Source organism: Felis catus, chromosome B2 (assembly GCF_018350175.1).
Source record: "Felis catus isolate Fca126 chromosome B2, F.catus_Fca126_mat1.0, whole genome shotgun sequence".
Taxonomy (NCBI): Eukaryota; Metazoa; Chordata; class Mammalia; order Carnivora; family Felidae; genus Felis; species Felis catus.
Genome location: NC_058372.1, coordinates 142,519,327 through 142,532,641, shown reverse-complemented (window position 1 = coordinate 142,532,641; position 13,315 = coordinate 142,519,327). Strand labels below are relative to the sequence as shown.

The following is a 13,315-nucleotide window of genomic DNA, read 5'->3' as shown; positions in this document are numbered from 1 at the left end:
AAGCCAAAACTTCTAAACTTGAATTGTTCTTTTTTTTTTTAACTTTATTTATTTATTTTGAGAGAGAGTATGGGGGAGGGGCAGAGAGCCAGGGGTCAGAGGATCCAAAGGGGGCTCTGTGCTGACAGCAAAGAGCCCAACGTGGGGCTTGAACACACGAACTGCGAGATCATGACCTGAGCCTAAGTCAGACGCTCAACCGACTGAGCCACTCTGAACTTTAATTGTTCTAATAGGAATCCAGTATCTCCATGATTAGAGGCATAAAGGTCCATGATTAATGTACCTCATCCTAACTGACAATACACTAGAAGAACAATGTGCTCAACGCATAGCTATTATTTTTACAATTAACTTCAAAACTCGAAAAAAAAAACCTTTTAATCAATTGGGGAGGTGTGAAGGGACATCATCACAACCTCAATATAGCAATTATTTGTTTTTTAATGGTTTTCGTGGACTGCTTTATGCACGGGGTCTCGTTTCTGTTTAATGTTGATTGAAAGGTTCTGTATACATTCTCCCTGACTTTTCCCACCATTGGTGACACTGGATTCACATGACCTTCCATTTGTTCCTCTTCCCAACCAAGAAGATGGCATTGAATTGATAAAACACTGGCTAGATGCATATCAGTGAAATGCAGAACGTGTAGATCAAATCAATATACTTTCTGTAAATGCCATTTTGTTATCAAATCTACATGATTTCCTTAGCAATAAGACTTCCTTTCGATGCTTCAGAACCTAAACTCCTTTTGTTGGGCTTCAACAGAAACTCACATTATATTATGATTCATAACAAATCACTGAATAAGAGGTTAATAGAGCCCTAAGGGATCATTTCCTTTTTTTTTTTTTTTTTTTTAGTTTTTTTTTAATGTTTATTTTTGAGAGAGACAGAGACAGAATGTGAGTGGGTTAGGGGCAGAGAGAGAAGGAGACACAGAAGCCGAAGCAGGCTCCAGACTCTGAGCTGTCAGCACAGAGCCCAATGCGGGGCTCGAAACTCACAAACTGCGAGATCATGACCTGAGCCCAAGTCGGACGCTCAACCGACTGAGCCACCCAGGCGCCCCAGGAATCATTTTCTTTAAGCAGAGATTCTTATTCTTTTTTTCTTAATCTTTGGTAGTCTAGTGAAGCCTGTGTACTTAAATGCATAAAATAAAATACATTAATTTACAAAAGGAATCAATTATACTAAAATGTTTTAATATAGGAATATATATGTTCATTGACGCATGAAGTCATGAGTCTAACAACTACTATAATTTCAAAGTAGTGGTGATTGTAAATCATATTTTGAGATATCTGTAACATGCCTTGTGGTATGAAAATATCTATGATTTCTACTGGTGACAGTCAACAGGTCCTGCTAGTTCTTCTGTGGTTTGATGCCTATATTCACAATGGAAGGAAATGCTATATTGTAGTTAGAGGTAAATAAATAAAGGTGGAATCCCTTCCCCATCCAAGTTCATGGCCCTGTAGGCTAAGGACCCGTGGCTCAAGGGAGTCTAGATTTGTCATTTCCTCTGTCATGAGACAAAGTCAAAATACATCGCTCACCCAAATGCACTGGTTGCATGACAAATAGGGTGTCGCAGAGCTCTGCAAAGGCGTACACTTGGCCTCTAGTCTTCAGTAAGGTTCTCGTCAGCGCCTGCTCTCAAAAGGCATCCGATCTAGATGGTGGGAAAATGACAAATCAACAAGGACTCTGGGCTCTGGCCCAGCCTGGCTGGTAATCGCTGCATGGCTGTGGCAAAGCCTCGATTCTCCTTGGTCCCCACTTTCCAGGTGAACGGATGGAACTTGTAGATCTTAGTTCCCCGAGGATCTGAATTTCTGAAAAAAGAGGAAAGTAATGTGGAATAAAGTATCATCAAGTGACAAGTGGTGAGGCGCAAATTGGCCCAATAAGTCACCAACCTTATGAGCCTATTTCTTCTCAACTTGCCCCTTGGTTCTTCTTTCTTTCATCTTATTTCTAATCATTAACCATACCATTGGACCAAGAACTAAATCAGTGGTCTGATTCTCAAGTCTTTAAATTTTATTTATTTCTTTATTTTTTAAGTTTATTTATTTATTTTGGTGGGGAAAGGGGCAGAGAGAGAGAGAGAGAGAAAAAATCCCAAGCAGGCTCTGCATGGTCAATACAGAGCCCAACGTGAGGCTCGAACTCACCAACCATGAGAGCATGACCTGAGTCGAAATCAAGAGTCAGACGTTTAACTGACTGAGCCACCCAGACGCCCCTCAAGTCTTTCAAATGAAGAGGTTTGCACTTGGCTCAAAACACATGATTTGTGTGCACTGAGATTTCTTTTCAGGTGGTTTTTGTATTCCACCCTCTAGCTCTGGTCGTGCAGTGCTAGGCTAGAAATGACATGACCAATGAACTCACTGGGGGAATCCTGGAACATGTAAATGTTCACTCGTTCAGATGGCAGGGTTTTACAGAAATACAGGATACAATTATCATTTAACAACACTCCTCATCCTCTATCCAATCCATGGCTGTGGGCCTCCAGTGGGAAGTGCCCTTTTCATGGATGAGAGGGAGCTAACCCTCCCCTCAGTGGCCATTCACTCCTGGCTATAGAAAAGTGAAGTTCAGTTTGTTTCTAGGATCCATCCATCCATCCATCCACCCATCCACCCATCCAGCAAATACTTACTGAGCACCTGCCAAGTGCCAACACTGTTCAAGTGCTTATAGCACACGACTTGATTGGTGATTTACACCCTATCCCCTGTCTAACAAGAATATGATGCTACTTACAATAAAAGCACAGAGGACAATTAAGATAAAGTCAGAGACATATCAGCAGTCAGAGTGGCAAGAGGAGATCATTCTAGCAGGAACCTGCAGTGAAACAGTCATTGTACTTGAGCATGGACGTATTTCTGACCTTCTTAGTAGCAAGACAAAACCAAATAAAGAAACAAAACAAAAGAAAAATCAAGGTAGTATAAGGGCACCTGGCTGACTCAGTCGGTAGAGCATGTGACTCTTGATCTTGGGATTGCGAGTTCAAGCCCCTCATTGGGTGTAGAGATTACGTAAAATTCAAATCTTAAAAAAAAATCAAGGTGGAGTATATCATTCTGATAAACTGAAAGAACACAAGAAGGACATCCTTGAGGTATAAAGGGCATAGACTAAGAAAACAATCAATTATTTGAGCAGCGGTTTGGCAGAAAGTAGCAAAGTTGTGCTTGAGGTATCGTTACTATATCGGTTTTAAAGCTAAGAATATAGAACCAAATCACAATTCATTGAATGCATTTCAAATAGAGAGCCAAACGTGGTGGTTTCTGGTATTCCAAATTGATGCTGGCATAAGCTTAGAACACTAGAGGTGTAGGTGTTCTGTATCCATCCCACTGTGTTTTTTTATCCTTGACTTCCAGAAATTTGATTCTAACTTCTGTAAACCTTCAGTCACACAAGCACTTGGCTAATATTTATTAGGAGTAAAGCCTTCTATTGTTAGATGGAAATGTGCTTTTTTTCTTTGACCTGAAGGATCTGCCTCCAGAGCCTGTCTAACCAAGGGGTGACTTTTGAAGTGATGCCCTCAGCACTGCAGACAGCATCACTCCAGAGTCATAAATCGGTACTGTTCATAGGGCATCACCCCAGGATCAGTCACATCAAGATTTAACAGAAGTGGAGAAAGATGTTTTCTCTTTGGTCTCCAGTGTCCTCCTAGTGTCCTGCCTAGCCTGGTGGCTTGGACTTTCCACGTAACAGGTTTGAGCCATGGTTGCTTCATGGTTGTTTCCTAGGACTCATTCAGGATTTTCAATGGGGGCAGTAACACCCTTACACCTTTAGAAATTTGTGGGGTGCTTCTGGTTGGCAGAGTGACAAAGAACTGTCTCGCACTCCCATGCAAATGTTGACTATCTTACCAGACCATGTAATTGGGGAAAAATTACAATTATCTGATGAAATTTAACTCTTTTATAAACACAGAGTATATCTTCAAGGTTTTTAATATGTTCTGAATTTTCCAGATTGCGAATTACAATATATTTCATATAATGAGTAAGCATTGAATTTCATAGTTTTAAAAACCACTGAATTAGAAGATCCAACAATTTCTAAGGTCACTTACAAATTAAATTGTATAATTCTCTTGTTCATGTTGCAACACATTATTGGGTTTGTAGGAGAATGGGGTAAGGGAAATACAGAATTGGTTGGTGGTGGTGGTCGTTTTGTGTTTTGATCTGGGAACTTTAGTTTGTGACTTTGCACATGTAATTTCAGGTCTGATTTCCAGGTTATAATTGAGAGCTCAGAGTTCTTCTTTCAAGATGCAAATTATTTGAATTATTTCAGCTGCATTTTTTCCCCATCCTCTTGAAGAGAAGTTCTGGGGCTCCTTCTGCACTGGGATTTGAATTCTTAGTTTTCTATCAACTGCTAACTTGAAGATTCTACTCTGTGACCCATTTTGCAAATCACTCCACAATGATTCACTAAAACTGTTCTTAGCTCATGCTCTATTTCTGCAAGACAAAGCGCCCCCAGAACCGTGGTAACAATTCATTTTTAATTTTTAAAAGTTGCTTGTGGTTTTTAGCGAACTTCCCAGTCAGTAAGCAGCACAGGCCCATGGTAAACACCCAGAAAGCCAGAGAGAATCTCAACCACCTCCTGGCGTTAGCAGGGGGAGGTACACCTTTACAGATTCTAGTCCCCTGTAGTAGAAACCATGCTGGAATATGTTTCATAGTCTTTGAAACACGGATAAAACAAACCTACTTCTCTTGTGGATATTTTGATTGATGCGATGTTTTGGAGTAGAACACGGAGGTAGTAAAAGAATTACGTGAAATCTATCAAAATCCGTTTGCATGCTCCTTGCACTGTGCTACGTGTTACTGTCTAGGATGACAGAGTAAGAGAGGAGAGTAACATCTGTAACCCTCACAAGGTGTCTTCGTGGCAAAGTAGAGACCCACCGAGCCTAGGGGACGAGGAGGAGCTGGTCTGAGGCATGGAGAGGGCATCTCTCAGGTGGGAACAGTGTATTTACCAACCCTGAGGCGGGAATGTGACATTCTTCCTCCAGCACGGGAGTCCAGCTTCTCCACAGCCTATAAACAAATTCCGAAGCACGAACATGGCCTTCCTGACATCCCCAGATCTGGGGTATTCCTACTTCTGCATCCTCACTCCCACTAAGTGCTCCATTGCTCCCATAGTGGACTCCTTCGAGACTATTCCCTCGAGCCCACTGGGCCCTTTTCCTTTTCTGTGTATTGACTGGCGCCTACTCTTCCCTCCGTCGACCAAAATCTAAATTACTCAGAGACAGTGAGGGAACAGTCAGGAAAGCAGGCTTGGAGCTGACTATGTGGGCGAGTAGCTCAGCTCTGCCTCTCACTAACTGCTGAGATGCTGGACAAGTTACATAAACCCACTGGGATTTAACTTCCTTGTCTATACAGAGAACGACCGTGCCTACTTCATAGAGTAGTTGTGAGGATTAACTGTGTTGCTACCTATCGAGCACTTAGATCACAGTGGCAAGCACATAATAAGCAGTTGATAAATGTTCGCTGTAATTACTAGCGGTAGTGACAGTATCACCATCATCATTTTTAATCTTTCAAGGTCCGGCTTAATTGCTACCCAATTTTCCTTATTTGCAATCGAAGGTAATCACTCCTTCTTCATTATAACACCTTTCCACTTCGTATATTTCTCTATTGGGACGCTGACTTCATGCTGGCTTGTAGTCAAGAATCCTTTCTAGTGGTGACATTGAGTTTTAGTGATCCCTCACCACCCAGCAAGTAGTATTTGGCATGTGTTGAGAAACCCAGTAAATATTGTGCCACGCGGGTTTGCTTGCAAAGCAGGAAGCACAAATTCAAGTCGAGTAGGAAGTAAGGAGAGTCAGGTGGGCAAGCACCCAATTCTGAAAGCTTCAGCCTTCAGAAATGTGAAAAGCACAGGAGAATCAGAGTCATTTCAGAATTTGAGAAGCGTACTAACAAGCGTTTTAACGATCTCATGCAGAAATTCACAGCCCCACAGCCGGAGAGATGAAATCTCCCAGATCCATTTTTCTGAGATGCTCCTTTTTCAGTCACTCTCTCACCCACCTGACAGATTCTTAAATTGTATTTATTTTGTCCCAAGCAAAGAAGCCAGGCTCCGTTTTCATCCATGGGATGCCCCAACCTCCTTTCTCCACTGCACGTTTGTAATTTTGCAACCGTGACTGCCTTGGCCTTACAGCACTCCCCCACCTGTCCGTTTGTATGTAACAATTAAAACATAAAACCAACCAAACTGTACCATCTCCACATCAGTGGGGATACAGGGCGATCTGAGATCAAGCCCAATTCCAGGGCATAGCCACGTGCTCTCGGGCCAGTTGTTCAATCTCTGCAACACCCCCCTTCCTTCTCTGCCTCCTCTGTGACCTCCTCTGTGACCCTGCTTCACAGGGTGGGTTTGGGGATGAAATAAATCACCCAGGTGGAGACCTAGAGCAATGGCTGGAACGAAGCAAGCAACGCTCAAACATTCCTCCCTGCAATCCGTCCCCCACGTAGGAAGCCCCCAAAGTAGGAGGAGAAGCCGTTTCTCAGAGACTGATAGGGACAGAGGCAGCAGGGTCCCCTCCTAAACGCAGCATGGTACTTCAATCCGTGTATTTCCATTTTGTCTGTATCCAGTCAGGCTGCATCCTGGTGCAACTCTGGCCTCCAGACAAACACAGCTGGGTTATGGTGTTGGGGGGCATGGGTTCAACAACGTGGATCTCCAGGCCTTCTGTGTGCCAAGCATATGCCAGGTATTAAGGATGTACAATAAGGAAGACCCAATTCCTGCATCCAAGAAGTTCACATTCCGGGGGCGCCTGGGTGGCTCGGTCGGTTGGGCGTCCGACTTCGGCTCAGGTCACGATCTCGCTGTCCGTGAGTTCGAGCCCCGCGTCGGGCTCTGTGCTGACAGCTCAGAACCTGGAGCCTGCTTCGGATTCTGTGTCTCCCTCTCTCTCTGACCCTCCCCCATTCATGCTCTGTCTCTCTCTGTCTCAAAAATAAATAAACATTAAAAAAAAAAAAAAAGAAGAAGTTCACATTCCAGCCAGAAAATTTACTTGCAAGCAAATAAATTATAACACGGTGGGTTGAGCGTAAAGACGCCAGAATCTATCAACAGTAGCCAAGTTACGGAAAGAGTCCAAATGTCCACTGATGAATGAATGAATAAAGATGTGGTGTATATTTACAATGGAATATTACTTGGCGATCAAAAAGGATGAAATCTTGCCATTTGCAACAACACGGATGGAACTAGCAGGTGGAATGCTAAGTGAAATAGTCAGAGAAAGAGAAATATACGATTCCACTCATATGTGCAATTTAAGAAAAAAAACAGATGAACATAGGGGAATGAACATAGGGGAAGGGAAGGAAAAATAAGATAAAAACAGGGAGGCAAACTATAAGAGACTCTTTTTTTTGAAAGAGAGAGAGAATGGGGAAGAGGCAGAGAGAGAAGGGGACAGAGGATCTGCAAATGGGCTCTGCGCTGACAGCAACTAGCCCAGTGCGGGGTTTGAACTCACAAACCATGAGATCATGGCCTGAGCTGCAGTCGGACGCTTAACTGACTGAGCCACCCAGGTGCCCCATGAGAGAGACTCTTAAATACAGGGAACAAACTGAGGGGTGCTGGAGGGGTGCTGGGTGGGGAGCACGGGCTAAGTGTTGATGAGCACTGGGCGCTGTGTATAAACGATGAATCACTAAATTCTACTCCTAAAGCCATTATTACACTACATGTTAACTAACTTGGCTTTAAATAAAATTTTAAAAATCAAATAAAAAAATGGAATTCTGGAAATGGTCCTTGAGTTAAAAAATAATAATAAAATGCAAGAAGCTACAGAGAAGGAGAATGCTCGGAGGAAGGTGGGATTCTCCTTATGGAGGAAGCAGAGATGGCTGGGGGAGGGGGGACAACCCTGTGGGCCAAACATGTGGGGACAACCTTGCCGCGGGGACAAAACAGTCAATGGTGTGTTGAAATACTGCCTGCTTTCCTTCCTCGGCCTCGCAGCAAAGCTGGCCTGGCTTTTAGACCTGACAAGGGGGAAGCACGAGAATCTCGGAACTGAGGCAAAAGAACGAGGAGGACAGGAAAGGAGACGTTCTTTGCTTGCCGGCAGGTGTCCCCGGTCCTTTCACCCGATCCCGTGTCATCTCTGAGCAGCTGGTCATCAGATCCTGGGCAGGAAAGCTCCCCCGCCCGACCGTGATGCAGGGGACGGGGACAGTGGAAATGCGGCAAACCGCAGGGGCGTCCGTGCGCATGGCCGGACGGTCGGCGCTGCCGGGATGTTCGAGGGCAACTACAGAATGTTCTCAAAGCCCGAAAGCCACAGCCGCACAACGGCGGGTCGTTTCGGGGGGCCTCAGCCTCCGCCGCTCTGCTGCTACCACAGCTGTTTCCTGGAAGGGCCGCAGTCTGAGAACACGGCCCCAGCACTCTGCCTGGTACGCGGAGGGGGGGGGGGGGGGGACTGAGTGTGGGGACGCTGACCCCCAAACTTCACCCGAAGCGCCGTCCCTTTTCGCTGGTGTATGGCACAGCCACAGAGGACACCGGGTCCACGTAAGGCAGGAGGTGGACGAATAACAGCTGTTGCCTCCGTGGTTCCGGCCCAAACGGGGCCGGTTCGTTCTTAACAAAGGCCAGGAGACGCGCATGCGTGTCCACCAGAAAGCCCGACAGGGGAACGGAGGGGCGTGTCTACGGATCCTTCGCCTCCCTGGTCCCTTAACCAGACGTGCGTTTTCCGGGCAGCTGGTGAAGCTCACGCTTTGGCGTCCCTCGCGTGGCCCCGTCCGGGGCCCCGACCTCGTGTTGCATTCGTTCTCTTAAAAAAGTCTCCACAAGTTGTATGCGCTTCAAGCCCTTACGGTAGGAAGTTGAGCATACACGGGCTTAACTCAAGAAGACGCAAAGCCCACCTGACATGGGAGAAAGGGAAATGAGCCTTTGTCCTGAAAGGTCGCTGCAGTTCACTGCTGATTCTACCGGCTCTTTCTCGTTCAGGTAGGTATCTTGCCACGAGAAAACCCCAAAAGTTGAGATCACGGTGCTAGGCGTAGAACACGCAGTTGATAAACGTTAGTTTTAGAATCAAAGTTAAACACTGAAATAGAAACCCACAACTTCCAAGGCTTACACTTGACCTCTTCTCAAGGAAGAGTAAAGAAATGAGAATTAAAATTATTACCTTGTCACAGACACTGCTCATAATTGTTGTTATACTTTTTGTTGGACCAAAAGCAACTGTTCATTTAGCACTTACTCGGGGCCAGTCTGACAAGGGCTCTGCATACATTACCTCTACCTTCATTACAACACTATGAAGTAAGTACACCCATTTCACAGATGAGGAGTGTGAGGCTGGGAGCGATTAAGTAATTTACCTAAAATCACACTCCAATTTGGGTCTGTGGAACTTCAAAGCCTTATGCTTTATTTAGGCAGAAAAGTTCAGAAGCTAGAGTCTCCCGTTCAGCTAAGTCTTCAGTCTTAGCCGAATAATCTTTTTCTTACATCGATTCTAACTTCATAGTGGATCCTTAATACCTAACGCACATGTCTCCCTCATCATCTCTCCTCTTGCCAAGAAATGCATTTGGAGGTGAAGGCAGCTTACCCGAAAGAAGTTAAAATTAGACCCCAGCTAACTGACTTTCTTTTTTAATTTTAAAAGTATATTTATGTTCTATCTCCAAACTAGAGATTATGCATGATGGAAACAATCTGAATCTATGAATCCACAGCAAGGCAATAATAAACTGTATGTACACTAATTTACAAGCCACAGAAGAAGTCCGACATATGCAATAACCACAGTACGAAAACAATATAAATACAATCAAAACAAGCACCACCTTAAAAAAAATTCACACCATATAACTTTTAGATAGAGTTGTTTGGTTTGGTGTGGTTTTCAACTAACTCTCAAGTATTTCCTCCATTCCATTTAAATCATTATTACCCTACCGTTTAAGTGTATGCTATTCAATAAAATTAGAAGTCATCCTCTGGCTAATTTATCACTGTTTTTGTCTCCCACCTTCTCAGTGTCATTAATTTAGGAAAAGTTACAATCACCATACTCTCTACCCACCTCGCTCTCAGCACAACCTCCCCACATGGCTGGATGTGGATACTCACCTACCTTGGCATCTGCTTCAAGAGAGGAGACAGGGGGGCCTGTTCTGGAGAGAAGGAAGTCAACTTTTCTTCACTTTGGAACAACTGACGCATTTCTCTTTCCTTCCTGTCGGGCCAGTGCTGAAGCGGGGCAGCGTCTGCGCCCGCCCAGACAGCTTCTGTGGTTGCCCCCACATCGCCAAGGACCTCAGGAGCGAGGCCACCCAAAGCCACACCCAGGGGCTCTTGTAGGCCAACAGTCCACGGTCTTCAGCTGGAGGACAGACGAAGCTGACGTTCCTGAAACTTTCACCCCTACCAGGGAAACCCCAAGACAGACTAGAGGCTTCAAATATTCAAACGTTTTCACATTTGCAAGGGGTTTCACATTGACCTCAAGTGTAAATGACTGATCACATTGTGAAGAATGGTTACAAACACAAGAATAACAAGACTGGCATAAGCTTTGGAGGGGGGAGGGTGCACCGCGGGGCAGGGGCAGGGGATTTCACTGAGGTATCCCATACAAATAGAATACGATAAAATCACAAGCGGGGGGAACACACCCCTATCAAGAAACTACAACGGCACCCCAGAAGCCCCTTTGTCTGCCCTTCCAGTTACTACCTTCTCCCCAAAGATGACTATTTTCCTGATCTCTAACACCACTGAGTCGCTTTCCTGTTTTTGCACTTTGTGTCAATCAATGAACGTATATAATATGTTCTGCGTCTGGCTTCTTTTGTTCAGCATGCTTGAGGTTCAACCGTACTATTGCAGGTGTTGGAGAAAACAGACCTCCGTGCTTTGGAGACAAAACATAATGCCAAGACAGAGTTCGGGATGGAGAGGAACCACAGCTTTAGTGCTTTGTGGGCCCGGGAGGCTGCTGCAGGCTGAGGCTTTCAAGAACCTGCAAGCCCGCCTGGAGGAGGAGTGGGGAAGGTGTAGGGAAATGCAGGATGGGGCCGGTTTCCACAGGAATAGGATACTTTCTGCCAGCCTCTTCAGTCGCGTTTTCAGGGTGGTGCCAGGTTCCTGAAACAAAAGGCTGACGAGGCAGGAGGTGAGGTTTTGCCAAAGAGAGGAAAAAGGTGACTTTAAAATCAAGCTTCTCTGAAGCATTAGTGCAGCCATTTTGATTTTTTGTTCAACTTTATGCTTTTAAGGGGTTTCACATGTGGTTATAGTTTACTCATTCTCGTTGTGGCATTATATCATATGAATACATAACAAGCTTACCTATAGCACTAGCGATGGCCATTTGTGCGATCCGTCGTTTGGGCTGGTCTGAACAGAGCTGTTACGAACATTCTGGTATAGTGTCTGGGGGAATTCTTGTCCGTGTTTCTGTTGGCTATGTGCCCAGATATGGAACGTTCAACACTAGTAGCTGCTGCCAGTCTTTCAAAGTGGTTATGCTAATTTGCACACCTATCAGAAACATGTTCCCCCAACACTTACTATTTGCCTTTCTTATTTTATCTATGCTGGTCAGTGTGTGTTGGAATCACATTCTGGTTTTGATTTTCATTCCCCTGATATTTAAGGCAGCTGAGCAATTTGAACGTTATTTTATCGGTTTATTCATCATTTAGCTAGCTACTTTTTTTAAAAATTTTTTTTAACGTTTATTTATTTTTGAGACAGAGAGAGACAGAGCATGAACGGGGGAGGGGCAGAGAAAGAAAGAGACACAGAATCGGAAGAAGGCTCCAGGCTCTGAGCCATCAGCCCAGAGCCGGACGCCGGGCTTGAACTCATGGACCATGAGATTGTGACCTGAGCCGAAGTCGGCCACCCAACCGACTGAGCCACCCAGGCGCCCCTTAGCTAGCTACTTTGATGCAGGGCCTGCTCAAGTCTTTTGCCTATTTTACGATTGGGTTACCTGTCTTTCTGTGATTGATTTATAGAAGTTCTTTATATATTCAGGATATGAGTCCTTTGTCAGGTATTTACATTACATGTATCTTCTCCCACTCTGTGGACTTGTTTTTCCATTCCCTTAGTGGGTTCTTTTGAGGGTCTCAGACTCACCTTTGGGAGTGAAGTAGTGTGACCTCTAACTGAATGATCAGGCAAGTCAGATGATCCCTGAAAATAAGGTGCACTGTGTGGCCTTGGGAGTCACTGGATACCTCTGAACACTACTGGGCCTCAGTTTCCTCAACTGTAAATGAGGTTCACTTTGATCATCCCTCCGGCTCCTCAGTTCTGAAATCTCATTCTTCTGCGGCCTGAGGATGATGACCTGAGATGGTACATTCCATCAGGGGAGGAGCAGGGCTGGGAGGGTGGGTGGTAACGGGCTGTGAAGGGTAGTGGGCTGCGACAAGAGGCAAGAGTGAATTAAGAGGGCAAGCTCTGGGGTGAGACAGACAGATCAGAGTGACCTTGAGCAAACCATCTGGCCTTCCAGAGCCATTTCCTGGTGAAGGCCACAGGCTTCCCTCTTCGTTTTACAGTTCATTCTGTTCATTCACAGATATTTATTATGTATTTGTTATATCAGGCCCTGCCATAGTGACTGTGGTTGAGGACCCCTGGCCTAAGAAGATCTTTAGTAAATAATACCTGTTATCTGTTTAATAGTAATTTTACTATTTGTAGCATAAGACACTAAGTGAATCCATTTAGGAATATTTGGAAGAAAATGTTTTTGGAATGAGGGTACCCTATGATATTTATTTCCAAAGTGGGTGTATTACTTAGCTAGGGGCTGCTGTAACAAATACTTGTGTGGCTTAAACAATAGAAATTCATCTTCTCATAATTCGGGAGTCTAGAAGTTCAAGATCAAGGTTTTGGTAGGATTGGTTTTTTTCTGGAAGCCTCTATCCTTGGCCTGTAGTTGGCCATCTTGTCTTTGTGTCTTCACAAGAGCTCTCTGTGCCTGTCTGTGTCCTAATTTCTCCTTTACTTTAATGTGTTTTATTTATTTTTAAAAAAAAATTTTTTTTTCAACGTTTATTTATTTTTTTGGGACAGAGAGAGACAGAGCATGAACGGGGGAGGGGCAGAGAGAGAGGGAGACACAGAATCGGAAACAGGCTCCAGGCTCTGAGCCATCAGCCCAGAGCCTGACGTGGGG

The 13,315-nt window shown here is 44.7% G+C and overlaps 1 protein-coding gene and 1 long non-coding RNA gene across 10 annotated transcripts in view; one reads left to right on the top strand and one right to left on the bottom strand.

Moving 5' to 3' along the window:
* Positions 1-11,813, bottom strand: part of SYTL3 (synaptotagmin like 3) — a 94,023-nt gene extending 82,210 nt beyond the window's left edge. For 3 of the 8 annotated variants that reach the window (XM_045058311.1, XM_045058312.1, XM_045058313.1), the window contains exons 1-2: positions 8,603-8,745; positions 1,572-1,687 (exon numbers count right to left, since the gene is read on the bottom strand). The gene's annotated coding sequence lies outside the window, so the exon portion shown is untranslated. Of the gene's footprint in view, positions 1-1,571; positions 1,851-8,589; positions 8,861-10,242 lie in introns of those variants that run through there. The other 5 variants (XM_019831441.3, XM_045058310.1, XM_019831440.3 and 2 more) reach the window with 5 other exon arrangements.
* LOC109500009 lies at positions 7,855-10,945 on the top strand. 2 transcript variants are annotated; one of them, XR_006598449.1, is made up of 3 exons: positions 7,855-8,543; positions 8,854-9,105; positions 10,150-10,945. It is a non-coding gene; the product is annotated as an uncharacterized LOC109500009 (long non-coding RNA). The 2 variants fall into 2 exon arrangements; XR_002157643.3 differs by lacking the exon at positions 8,854-9,105.
* Positions 11,814-13,315: the final 1,502 nt, after the last annotated feature.